Source organism: Acomys russatus, chromosome 3 (assembly GCF_903995435.1).
Source record: "Acomys russatus chromosome 3, mAcoRus1.1, whole genome shotgun sequence".
Classification (NCBI taxonomy): Eukaryota; Metazoa; Chordata; class Mammalia; order Rodentia; family Muridae; genus Acomys; species Acomys russatus.
Genome location: NC_067139.1, coordinates 76,622,586 through 76,636,180, shown reverse-complemented (window position 1 = coordinate 76,636,180; position 13,595 = coordinate 76,622,586).

Sequence of the window (13,595 nt, the reverse complement as noted above, 5' to 3'; positions counted from 1 at the left end):
GTATACATTTTAAAGTGTAGAAGTCATATTACCAAAGGCAAGAAATGCTGCCATGTTTAGGAAGCCCATTTTTTTCTGCTCTTCTAGCTTTAGAAATTCCACTTTAGAAATTCAAACAGGTTAGAAATAAACTATTGTTATCCCTGGGCAGCATAGCTAGAGAAACGCCATTGCATAATAGAAGTTTACACTATAAACAGCCGTAGGAAGACACCAACTACTAGCATGCTCTGTTTCCTGTGAGGGTTGGAAATGTGACATCCTCACCAACTGAAGCCCTGGTAGTAAGACAGAATTGCCTTCTACACTGAAGACCTCACCAATTTAAATATTGTCGTGAGTGCCTCACATTGGAAATGGAGACAAACATGTTTGTATCTTCCAGTGATGCTGAAATTTATTGAAAAACCAATTCACAAGGTATGGCATTTTCAGTGGCAGTGATTTACCAGATAGTCCCACTTTTCTTAATTTTTATCTATCAATTATCTATCATCTATGTGTTATCTGTCATGTCTACATATCATCTATGATCTATCTGTCTAACATGTCTATCACCTATTATCTGTCTATCTGTCTGTCTGCCCATCTGTCTGTCTCTCTATCTATCTGTCTATCTATCTGTCTATCTATCTATCTATCTATCTATCTATCTATCTATCTATCTATCTATCATCTAACTATGTTATAGAATGGCTGTACAGGATTAAGAGACTACAGTAGACTCCAGGTTTTGGAAGCAAGAAAGCTGGTAGAAATTCAAATAGAATCTGTATTGATAACTGGTTGAGGAGCTTAGGGGCCGGGCTGGAGATCATGGCGGAGAAGTTGCTGTGGCTCCTGTCAAGTTGGGCCGCAGGGTTAGAGTTCAGTTGCAGCAGCAAGTGACATGAAGGCTGGACCAGGTCCTGTGGAATGACTAGGTGGACAGTCGAATGGCAGGTCCAGATAGCCAGCAGCAGGGCAGGCAGATGACAATGGGCACAGACCACATCAACCGTGGGACAGAGACAAGTGGAGCCCCTGGGGCAGTTGGGAACTTTCTTCCTGTTTCCTTGGTGTGCAAACTGAGTGATCAGATGGCAGGTTTGGGGTCTATGCCTACCACAGTGCTAGGGGCTCACCTCTTTGTGGGGTCCAGGTAAGGAAATAGCACCACTTCAGTTTGCTATGTCCATAAGTTCTTGGGCCTGGTTTGCCTGATGGGGTTTTTATATGCCCATGTGGCCCTACAGTCACAGGTCACTTTAATAATTAAAAGGCATCACTCTTTTTACTTCTAGAAATAAAGTCACTATCAGTATGTGCCACAGATGTGGCCAGTCCATTCATGTGCCCACCCACTGCACGGTCATCTTCTGTCCTTCAAGTGTCTGTCAAAAGCTGTTGGTAGAACGAAGTCTCTTAGGAGAAGGCATGGTTGTAAAAAGTACATTGCTTTACACAATGTGACATAACTTGGAGGCGGAGTAAATTCTGATCCCAACAAATACTCTGCCCTGCCCGCCCCCTTCTTTGGTTTGTATTTCTTGAGGTCCCACTTCTCCAAGCATTTTGAACATACCTCACAGGACTCCAACAAACAGCTCCAGAGCTGTTCCCTCGAGGGCCTCCCCTAGGTTGCCAACTTCAAAGACTTGGCATAATGCAAACGGTCTCCATAGGGGGGGAAAAATCATATTGAATCAATTAATCTGCGATGATTCATAAGACACTTCCTGATCTTGCAGTAATCAAGGTCATATTATGAGCATCATTTATCACGGAATGAGCCCTGATGTCCTAGCTAATGCGTTTCAGTTTGGGAGGCCACAGTACAGAACACATTGGGTTCAGCACACCATGCTTCACACCAGAGTCTCAGCAGAGGACACACGAGGACGCGGACTGTGAGGGCTGCTCTGGAGAAAGCAGTGAGCACTTCCAAATAGGAAAGTGGTTCTCACCCAACAGAGCTGTGAGTGCTTCTTGTTCAAAGGAAGACATTTCCTTTGCTGGGCGTCAGATCCCAAACCAGCCGCCACCCCCCCTCCCCCCCCAAGTGGCAGTAACTGTTTAAATGTCTTAACTGATGGACTGGGACAGCCTAGGCAGGACTGACCCTGACTGAGGAAACAAAAGGATTGCTGTTGGGCATACGACACCTAAGCTCAGCGTTTCTCATGAATCTCCCTGTCTATCAGGGACGCCTCTGCTTCCTTTATCTGCCCACAGCGGTTGACTACTGCAAGCAAGTGGCGTCTAGTTCCCGATTAACCCAAGCACCTTGCAACTGAAGAAAGGCCCCGTGCTAACTCCAGGCTGTTCTGGCTCTCATGCCCTGTCCCAGCGCTACCATCCCGATGAAATTGGCAAGGCCTTTTCTGACGGGTGCAAACTGGAAATGTGTGTCCTCCAATAAACTGTCCTTCTACCCACAGGCCCTAACCACCCTGTCTTGGTATAACAGGACCAAACTGCTTACTTGGCCCTCCTGGGTATGGACCATTTGCCTCTGCTTGCTTCGGCTACCAACCAGATTTGACTCCAAATCTAAAGTCCATCTCTCCGACCACTCTTCTACCTTCTCTACGCACCCGTCTCTCCTCACAGACGCAGGTAAATGTCCTCTTGGAGCCGCATTCTCTGCCTCCCTCTCGGCTCAACAAAAGTCACGTTGGTATGTCCGGAAGCCCCGCACACCCTTTTTGGGCCCTCCATCACACGGACGAAGGATGCCTGTTCATTGTGATCCTGGGCAATTCTCTGGTAAGTCTTGGTCCCCCGGAGATGTCCTTGGGTTTAGACTCTGTCCTACGGCACTTGTCCCGGCTTGTGCTGCCCTCTCTGCGTCTCTCTTCCTACCCTGACCCCTCCTTCTGGCGAGACTCATTGTACAGCCCCGAACCCGTGGACTTGGAAGGGAAACTCTTTCCTAAATCTCTCCTACCTCCTCTTGGCTCCGCTGCTGGGGAACCTGACTGTCACTCTTGCTTCAGGGGAGCCTCCCCGCTCCCTCTAACTCACCGTGGGCTCTGCCCATCCAGGGTTAGGCTCCTTGGCTAATCTTCTTCTCTCCATTAACTCAGGGATACAGCTGAGCCATCTAATTTCTTACTGCAGCATGGCTGGCCGCAAGACAAGCCCAGTTCTCAGACTCACTGGCCAGAAAACAGCAAACTCGATTCCCAATGCCCACGGACCGCGGCATCTGCCACTGTGCACAGCCATGCTTTGAAATACCTCGTCTCTAAAAGTTTTCTGTGCTCCACTCTTGTCCCACCCTCTGACCACTGGGTTCCGTCTTAAGAAGATTCATCTTTTGGGTCTGGATAATACTGGAAAATTGTCACAGGAGATAGGACTTGGCCTGCCAGTTTTAGTATATTTTTCTAAAAATTTCCTCCAAAGACTCTGTTCTGGGTCTTTCTGGCTTCTGAGTTCCATGAAAGGGCAGGCTAGGAAAAAGACGCTCTATGCTTGAGAACAGCTAGGGAGCAAACTATTCCGGGAGAAGTTACTATTGCTTATTTTGTGGCATATAAAAAATTTAATTAATACAAATGTGTATAAAATTTAAATGTTTAAATTTCTGAATAACTCCCCCCATTTTCTTGATTTTGTTTACTAAAATGTTCTTGCATTCAAGGTTATGGATATCTTTGAAGATTTTGCTGAAATATAAACTTTTTATCTCAGATTTGTAAAACCACTTGGGGGTTGGTTTTTAAAAAATCTATAGAATCCTTAAAACTTGTACCAAAAAAATTGGTAGTTACAAAATATATGTATAGGTTATTTTAATTTGCCACAACATGTAACTTGGGTATTTATGTAACTTGGATTCAACTCTTGTTTAGGAAAACAGTCATTTGTTTGTTTGTTTGTTTGTTAGCACTAAGGAGGCAACAGCAGGGATCCAAGATGTTTTGTTTTATTTTGTTTTCCCTAGAATAAGGAGGCAACACCAGGCCTCTAAAATATTTTGGATAAGGATGGATAGTGGATGATGACTTTTGTCCTAAAAGTAAAACCAATAACAGATGGGGGCAGACAACAGACAAGGCTTATGGGAAATCCAACAACATGACGGCTTAAGACTTATAACTCCGAAGGTTATAATGATTTATTCAGGCAACAAAAACTGACTTACAGATGCACGTCCAGCCGCTTATGCCTTTGCTAATTTTGTTAAGCTTAGCTATTTGGAGAACTGAGTCATATAATAAATTGTAATATTTTGTAAAAGTATACTATGAAGACATTAGAAAAATGAGGCTTCTAGTCTCTCCATCAACTGTATTTATGGCTTAAGTTTATTTTTATACCAAAGAATCTTCAATTCAAAAATTATGAATGTTAAGGCTCAAATTTAATAGGGATAAAATGATGAAATCCGAATCTTACAGAAGTTACTAACTTACTGCACACTGTTGAGGATAATTAAGACATACAAGTTAATGGTCAATCATCTTATAAATAATCAACACTTTTGATGTGCTCAGAACTATGTTTGGGGGTCACACTACATACAAATGTGATTCACTTACAGGGACAAGCTTGGAGGGAGAGACCAATTTTAATCTCCCATTTTACAGTCTTCTGTGTATGCTGTCAAAGATAAGCCTGAAGCAAGTAACTGAAAACAAGCTGAAACTTGAAGTTTGTTAAGTGTAAAATAATATTCAAAATCAGGTATACTTTTAAAAGACTTGAAAGACTAGATTACGACCATCAAGACCTTCATTGATATCCATTGAACATGCCATTGAAAGTGTGAATGGAAGCCAAGAGCAGGGACAGGCTTCCTGTGACAGACAGAAAAGGCCAGTCTCTGGCAGCGGCCCTCAGGCCACTTTCAAGGAAGATGGTCGCGAACAGACTCTACCCGGGACCTGCTTCAAATGTGGCAACACTGGTCACTGGGCGAAGAACTGCGTTTCATCTTGCCTGCTGCCAGGACCCTGCCCAAACTGTGAGCAGGCTGGACACTGGAGTGTCAACTGCCACCTTTGCCTTGTCAAGGAAGGTCAGTGCCCCAAGTTCTGTCTCCATAGGAAAATCTCTAGAATCTTCTGTGCCTGGTGTCCAAGGACTCTGTCCTGGAGCCAGCCCCCAACAAAACTATCAGTATATTACTACAGAGGATTCCAGGGTAACTCTCTCTGCCCTTTTTGATTGACAGAGGTTACTTGGTCCATATTTCCCACCTACTCTGGTAAAATGTACTTTTCTCAGATCTCTGTGGTGGGTGCGGACAGCCAGCCCTGCTTGTGCCAAGCCTATCTTCATCAGACAATTTCACAGCCCTGCCACCTGATGCTAGGATAGACATGTCATTTGCAGATAATACACTTTGGAGAGCTTTAACAGAAAGCTTAAATAGCATGAGTCTCCTGAAAACAACAACAACAACAAAAAACAAACCTCTGAAACCGAGGCTCAATTACCTGTCAGCCTATCTGGACAGGCTCACGGACTCTCACAAGAGCTTGAAGTACATAAGTAAAAATTTTTAAAGTCCCAATTAGTACAAGTTGTAATGAAGGTTAAGTGATGGGATGTTTCCAGGTAAAAAGGGAAAAGGTCTGTACAAGTTATGATAAAAATTAAGATGGCTGGATATTTCCAGAGTGGAAAGGAAAAATAGAAGGTTTATACAAGGGCCTTAGGAAGTGGTTTAAAGTATGTTAAAAAATGAGATTTAGAGGTGATAATATCATATTAAAAATTCAAAGTTCCAAATTTAATACATAATGTTAAACCTTAAATCAATAGTTATTATGTAGTAATCTGCTTTTAGCAATAGTTATAAGTACTGGCTACTAAAACTTTAAAACATAATTAAAATTATCATTGCCACAGGCTCAAAAAAATTTAATTTTCTTTGTTCATTTTAAACTTTTTCCTGTCTATGTTGATAGCTTGCAAAGCTTTATTTATGGCTCAGAAACATGAGCCTGCTCAAGCTGTTTGTAAATATGTTTGTGCGCTGCTTTCTCTACAACAAGGACTCCAATATGAATTAAGACAAACATGGTCCTGCTCATGTATCTAAAGGTTTTATCCTCTTTTATCACCTTTTTAAATTTCACATCTATTGTTTTTACTTTATCTGTGTTACCAGTAGGCCCGGCTAGCAATCACTTGTTATATCTTAAAATAGTCTTAGTTAACCTGGGGCAGGGCAGATATCAGTCCTCTAAACTACCTCCCATAGTGGGGCAGGCATGGGATCCCTGCCTCAATCCCACGCCATCTGCTTCCAATAACTTCTATCAAGCTCCTTCCCATCCATAATCCCAAATGTTCTTCATCTGGGCCGGATTCTCCATCCACGCCGGCATGTGCTTCTCCTCCAGCTAACCCATGGGGGCCTTTCTCTCTTCCCTTCAGGTCTCGCTCCTTTCTCCTCCTGGCGGTCTTTCTTCTTCCCAGGATTCCTCTCTCTCTCTCTAAGCCCCACCTATCTCCTTCGCTCTGCCCAGGTGGGATGGCTTTTTATTAAGCAAACCGTTGGTCGCACAGACAGCAATCAGTAATTAGCATCAAAATACATCAGACCATTCCCCAACATCTCCCCATTTCTCTCTAAATAAAAAGGCCATTTTATATACAGTAAGTACAATCATGAAAAATTATAAAAACCAATAGGTAACCTTGGCAACCTTGTAGAAAATATTATCTATTTTATTTTGGTAAATCTAAAGTTTTGAACCTAAATCAACATCTCTTTAAGCTCAAATCTATCAACCTAAAAGTATCTGTCTAGACTTAAAAGTATCTTGAGAAGGAATAAATTTAACTACCTAAGTAAAAGGGCAGTGCAGGTTAGCAGCTTCCAAAATAAAAAAAAAAAAAAAAAATGACAGAGACAGTTTACTGTCTGAACAGACACCCAAAACTCTCTAGAACGTTCGAGTATCATCTTTAGCCTTTTGGCCCAGTTTATCTGACAGACATATTTGTGAGGCAGGAACTATTGAGGACTTGTTTACCCTGTCTTGGCAGAGTCCAGCCATCGACTCTGCTTGTATCTAAGCTTGTTTATTTTAGGCAGAATTCTGTCTGTGGGAGGAAAGAGGACATTTTTGTCCTGTGGCTGTTTTGTCACACTCAAAGCCATCTCCACAAGGAGGTTCATTGTTGCTCACCATCTTTTTTGATGTAGGCAGGGAGCTGCCAGGAATTAACCTGTCTTATTGTCAAGAAATCCTTACAACAATAAAAACCATACTTTGTAGGTCTCAGGTTTCTGAAGACTTTATTTAACTATTCTGTCTTATCTTTCTGTGGAATCTGTTAGACCTAGCATGTATATTTTTATATTTGACATGACTATGAATTGATCAACAAAGCAGGGGCTCTCAGCCACTGGGGCAGGTCAGGCAAGGTCCTACGGCTCCTGCCACACTTGTATTAGTTAATTATCCTAAACAGCCTACAATACTACAATAGCAACCATGTATGAACTGAGTTGTATGTGTACAATACCTCTAATTGGAGGAGAAATATAATGTGTGAAGAATCATATTAAATTTTAATTTTATTTTAATGTATCAAAATTAAACTTACTGTGTACCAATATACAAAATTCTATATCGATGAAGTAAAATTAACCTTATTTGTGAGTAACAATTAAGGCCTGAAGTTGAGAAGTAGATTCAATAATCTACTTTTTGTCCTATCATCTCCACACATCTCCACATTCTCTATAACTTAAGGAAAAGTCATAGTTTCTCACTGCTCTAGTGACATTGGAGAACGAAGCCAATGAACGAGGTGGGCTGACACCTCATGCAACAGCCAGCTTTACTCAGAGCATGAGACGATTTATCCTACGGGTTAAGAAGAATCACATGAGTAAAGTTCTCAGGAGTTTAAGCTGTATACATTCACAAGGATGAGCCATACACAGTAAAAACATCTTTTTCCATAAAGGCACATAAACATTTAATTGAATAACAACTGCAGGCACCCTGGATGGGGAGACCTGTTGGCACTCAGAGGAAGGATAGCAGGCTACCAAGAAGAGACTTGATACCCTATGAGCATATACAGGGGGAGGTAATCCCCCTCAGGAACAGTCATAGGGGAGGGGAATAAGGGGAAAATGGGAGGGAGGGAAGAATGGGAGGATACAAGGGATAGGATAACCATTGAGATGTAATAAGAATAAATTAATAAAAAACTAATTGCAGGCAATAATGAGTAAACTCACTCCTGTCTGCTACACCTAGGAGGAGCAGGAGAACACATTCCAAGAACAGCTCCGTGTTTAGAAGATCCTGAGGTCACAAGACTCTTGTGTTGTTTTCTTGGAGTTTTTTTTTTTTTTTTCCCCCAAAGCACTAGGAACCCACCTCACACAACTCCATTCTTGGGCTGTGTTCTGACAATAACTGGCCATGCTCTATCGATGCATCGAGACATCAATGCATGGTCCTCCAGGCCAATCATAGACAGTGGCCATCGGTGGCCCTCCTGGTCATCGGGAACAAGCTTGGCAGCGTCGGTAGCTGCTGCTCTCTTTGCCCCTGCAGATATCAACTTGGCTGGCATACATCATCCAGGAGTCAGCCTCAGCCCTATAACTTCCAGAACCATCTTGCCTTTGTCTTCTTAGTTTTAGTGGTCACACAAAGCTGGAGAGCCAGCAACCTACTAACCATGTCTCCTCCAATACCACTTGTGTTTTCTTTCTTTCCTCGCTTGAAAACATGCAGACATGTGTTCACTGTGTCCCACAGGGCTTTGACACTTTTTCTCCCTGACCATGATTTGAAGGGTTCTATTTAACCCTTTTACCAAGTGTCCTCTCTTGACCTCATCTGCCAAGTTTCTGGTTTTAGGTATTATATGTTTGAGCTCTAAAAGATGTTTGTTGTTATAGATTCCAATTTCCCACTGGAATTACTCAGTTTTCAATCATTCTCTTCCTCCTTTCTACCTGTTATTCTTTCAGAGGCTACCCACTAATCTGGCCTATTTTTGATCCTGATCATTCATCTCATGCTTTTTTAGATATATAATTTTTTTCTTACAGTTTAAAAGAGACTTTGTATGTCAGTTAATAATAGTCCCCCCCATTGATTATTCAATTTCTAGACTTAACTACAACTCAAACTGAGGTGGAACTACATCAGGTCCTCAAATAAACCCAGTCCACGTCTGTTTTCCAGCATCTATAGTCTTTCCAGCTTTTGACCGAGATCCTCGCCAACTTCTGGGATAGTCTTTGGAACTCTCTGATTTTCTGGCCCATAAGCTTGCAAATACTTTAGCTGCCTTGTTGTTGAGGAAGTCCCCTTTCAGTATTTCCTTATCTCCCTAATATTGCTGCACCGGGGGATGTTATAGTGTGCATTTTAGCTGTGTTTCTATTGCTGCGGTAGGACACCCCAACCAAGGCAACTTAGAGAAGCAAGGGTTTATTGGGAATTACAGTTCCAAAGGGTGAGCCCATCATGGTGAGGAAATGTAGCCCCGAGCAGCGGGAATGGCAGCCGAGCAGGAATGTTAGAGTTCATATCCTTTACTGAAAGCAGGAAGCAGAGAGGGTTAACTGGAAAAGGAAATGAGTCTTTAAAGCCCACCTCCAGTGAGGTACTTCCTCCAATAAGGCTATGCCTCCCAAACAGCGCCACCAACTGGGGACCAGATGTTTAAGCACATGAGGCTGCAGCAGGCATATTCATTCAAACCCCACTGTGAGCTTGGTAAAGGCTTCCCAGCCTTACACACAAGGATTCACGGAATAAACTCTGGTGCACAGCGGCTGTGCGTTTGCTTTGTTTGCACCAGCCTTGCTCAACTACGAAAAGATTTCCTAGTCTCTCTCTGCCCCTCGAGCCCAACCTTTAGTCATTACTCAGAATTAGCAAGTACCCTTAGTTAAGAAAATAGCCGGGTGTGGTGGCGCACGCCTTAAACTCCAGAGGTAGAGGCTGGCAGATCGATGTGAGTTCGAGGCCAGCCTGGTCTACAAAGTGAGTCCAGGACAGCCAGGGCTACACAGAGAAACCTTGTCTCGAAAAACCAAACCAAACAAAACCAAAAACCCAAAACAAAAGAAAAACAAAAAAGACTGAGAAGAAAGAAAAGAAAACGGCCGCAAGGGCTGTTGGCCGGGAGGGCCTTCTCGTCCCTCCTTCGGCTCATGCAGTGCTTCCTTCCTTCACCTCTCATCTCTCAGGACCCTGCTCCCGCTTCCTTCACCTCATCTCTCAGGACCCCGCTCCCGCTTCCTTCACCTCATCTCTCAGGACCCCCCTCCCCAGCCACATGTGTAACATATAATGATAAAGAAGACTGTACAAAATAAACGCGAGTTTTCCTGTTTGTATACATAGATAAAAATCATATATACGCAGAGTCAGCTTTCATTATGTGAAGAATTTATGTTCCATAGAGTCACCATGAAGTGTACATTAAATAATGCTGCATCTATGCCATTGGGGAAACATAGGATTAGAATATACATACTGCTGACCCTTCCATTCTGAACCAAAACAACTGTAACTCCTAATTAGATAAAGCTTGTTGAACACATTTTTTTTTCCTTAAAAGTATACAGAGCCCTCTAGCATTTAGAAGTACCTTAGTCTTGTATGTGGGAGCATTCTAAACAGTAAAATCACATATAAGGAGGAGAGGAGGAAGAGGAGGAGGAGGAAGAGGAGGAGGAGGGGGAGAGGGAGGAGGGGGAGGGGGAGGAGGAAATGCTAACAAAGTGGCAGGAAAGAGACTATGAAGGGGATACTTCCTTGTAGTTGAGCACCAAAAATGAGAAAGCAGACACTCCCTTTGTCTGACCAGCGGGGAATGCCAAACCTTAGGGCAGTGCTTCTCAGTCCTCCTAACGCTGCGGCCCTTTAAGGCAGCTCCTCTTGTTGCAGTGACCCCAACCATAGAATTATTTTTGTTGCTACTTCATAACTGTAATTTTGCTACTGTTATAAATTGTAATGTAACTATATGTGTTTCTGATGGTCTTAGGTGGATCTTGTGAGAGGGTCATTCTATCCCCAAAAGGCACATGACCCATAGGTCAAGCACCGCTGCCTTAGACTAAGATATCACTCTGTATGTATAAATGTCACCAAAGATTTCAAAATGCTGAAAGCTTTGATTTTGACGTAAGAAATTTTGGCAAGTAGGAAAATTTAAAATAAGAAATTCATGAATGATCTATATAAATAGAATATGTCACGATGTTAATATAAATACAAATATATTTTAAAGTATTTATATGTTAAGATGTATTTTATACTTTAGATATGTTTAGAAATAAATTATACATGTGTGTTACTCACGCTTTGCCTCTTTTAGCTGTTTTGTTGAGACTTGTTGCTTCCTACTTCAGCCTTGCTCGAAATAGAAACCCTCAGCTAACAGTTCAAGGACTTACTCAGTTTCCCATTTGTAATAGTGTGCTACCAAAGCGTTTCTTCCTAGAGCCCTTGAGAACTTCTTGCTGGACTCACAGGTGGCCACAAGTCATGAACAATTTATGACACTACTGAATTATCACTTCTGGTGGTCAGTGCCAGCTGCCCTGCAGGCTTCATCTGAACCTGGTTAACTCATCTTTTTCCCAAATCTGCTCTTGGAAGGGTGGTAACACCTCCATACTTCCTGGTGGGTAGGAATAGTTGTTCAAGTAGGTGGTGTTAGTCTCGGCTCTCCTGCCATTTCCATGAACACTCTTTCATGGTTGCTGGGAAGAAGAGTCTTATAAAACTGTGATCTCTAAACTGGACTCTAAGTCTCTCCTGGTTGGGAGGGGATCTGCCCAGGGTGGGAGATGGGTCCACATCCCCACACCTGCTCTACTGAAGATAATGGGAAACAAATGCTGCCAGAGCAGACAGGAGACTGGCTGCGATGCTTAGAGGACGAAAAACCTCATTATGCTTATGTATTTGAAGATTCGGTCCCCAGAGGGCGGTCCTGTTTGGGGACCTTAATGGCACCTTTTGAATTGTGGACTAGCTAGCAGACACGTGTTGCTGAGGGTAGAGTCCAGCAAAGTGATACCTGCTTCTGCCTCTGGCCTCAGCTCTTCCTGACCCACCAAGACACGAGCCAGCCACGCCTCTAGGTCCTCTTGCCTTGGACCGAGAGCATCTTGCCGCTGGCTGCATCTTACCTGCCACGATAGACTTTTGTTCCCTGAAGCACCGCTAAAATAAAAATTAAAAAATCTTCTCCCATAGTTGCTTTGCTGGGCCTTTTGTCACAGTGGTGAGAAAAGTAACTTCCTTCCTGTCCCAGGGACCCATAAAGGTTTTCAGGGAAACATGGCCACGGGGGCAAAGCTTAGAGAAAATCAACATTCTACTGCAAGCATTGTAGACGCAATGGAGTAGATCCGAGAAAGTCTGGCTAGCAGAAGTGACCAGAAGCCCATCCGAAGCTGAAATAAGAGCCCCAGGCAGAGGAGGCTCTTAATTTGGAGTGTTAATCTGATGCTCTCTTGTGGGCCTCAGGAAGTGAGCTTACAAAATGCCCATCCCAAAGATGGAGGCCTGAAGGACGCAGCTGCCAATATACGGATAGTGCTATTGAACTGCATTGCCTATGCTGGGCCCAAGTGTGGAGCAGCTCACCCAGTGGCCCTGTTCCTGTCCCCTCAGTTTAGGATTGCAAGTAAGGAGTTAACCAAAGCTCCCCACACAGAGCTGCCCAGGGGCACTTTGGCCAGGTGTCTTTTTTTTTTTTTTTTTTTTTTCCTACCATGTAAAAGACTTGTGCTGCCCCACTGGAGTTCTGGCCTAAATTATTTCCTTTCAAGAGTTCTTATAAAGCAGAACAGACAGAGAGGTGAATCATTTCAAGATGATAAAATGGCAACAAGCCCACACTGGCAGGGCAAAGATTTCCCCTTAATTAGATGCAAAAACAGTAACATTTAATCATAATATTAGCAATCTGTTTATAAACACTGTACACACAGACACACACAAATATATAAATATATATAAATATATATATATATATATATATATATATATATATATATATATATATATATATGACTTTGAAGGAAGAGAAAGAAAGAAAGAAAAAGAAGGCTCTCATATGTCCCCCAAAATAAGGATCTCAGCCTATGGAATCCTGGATTCTTGAATCTAAAATAAAACTGAGGGCCCGTTTACTTTGAACTCTCAGAACCTGACCCACGCTCCTTTGCACACATTACAACAAAGGTCCGCTTGCATGCCAGCCTGTATACCATGAATTTTCTCCCCTAGGGACTAGGTTCTTCCTTTCTTTTCTTTCAGCTTCAACATGGCTGGAGCACAGCAAACGCCTGTTGAAACAGTCCTAGGAATCTCATTACGTCACCCTAATTGAGGGTGACTTAATCCCAGCCCAAATGTTTTCAGTAAGGGCGCCCGGCTGCTTTTTGAGGCAGCCCATTCCAAATCTGGAACACTGTAATTACTGCACAAGTCCTCTTCGTACTGAGAGTGAGGTGACTACTCTCTCATTTAGTGCTCACCCGTGGATCCTAGCCCCACCTGACAGGACATACAATGACTCTATAATAGGGCTTTCAGTTATGCTCTTGTATTTATGTACCCCTGAGCCCCCCACCTCACCACATTTGA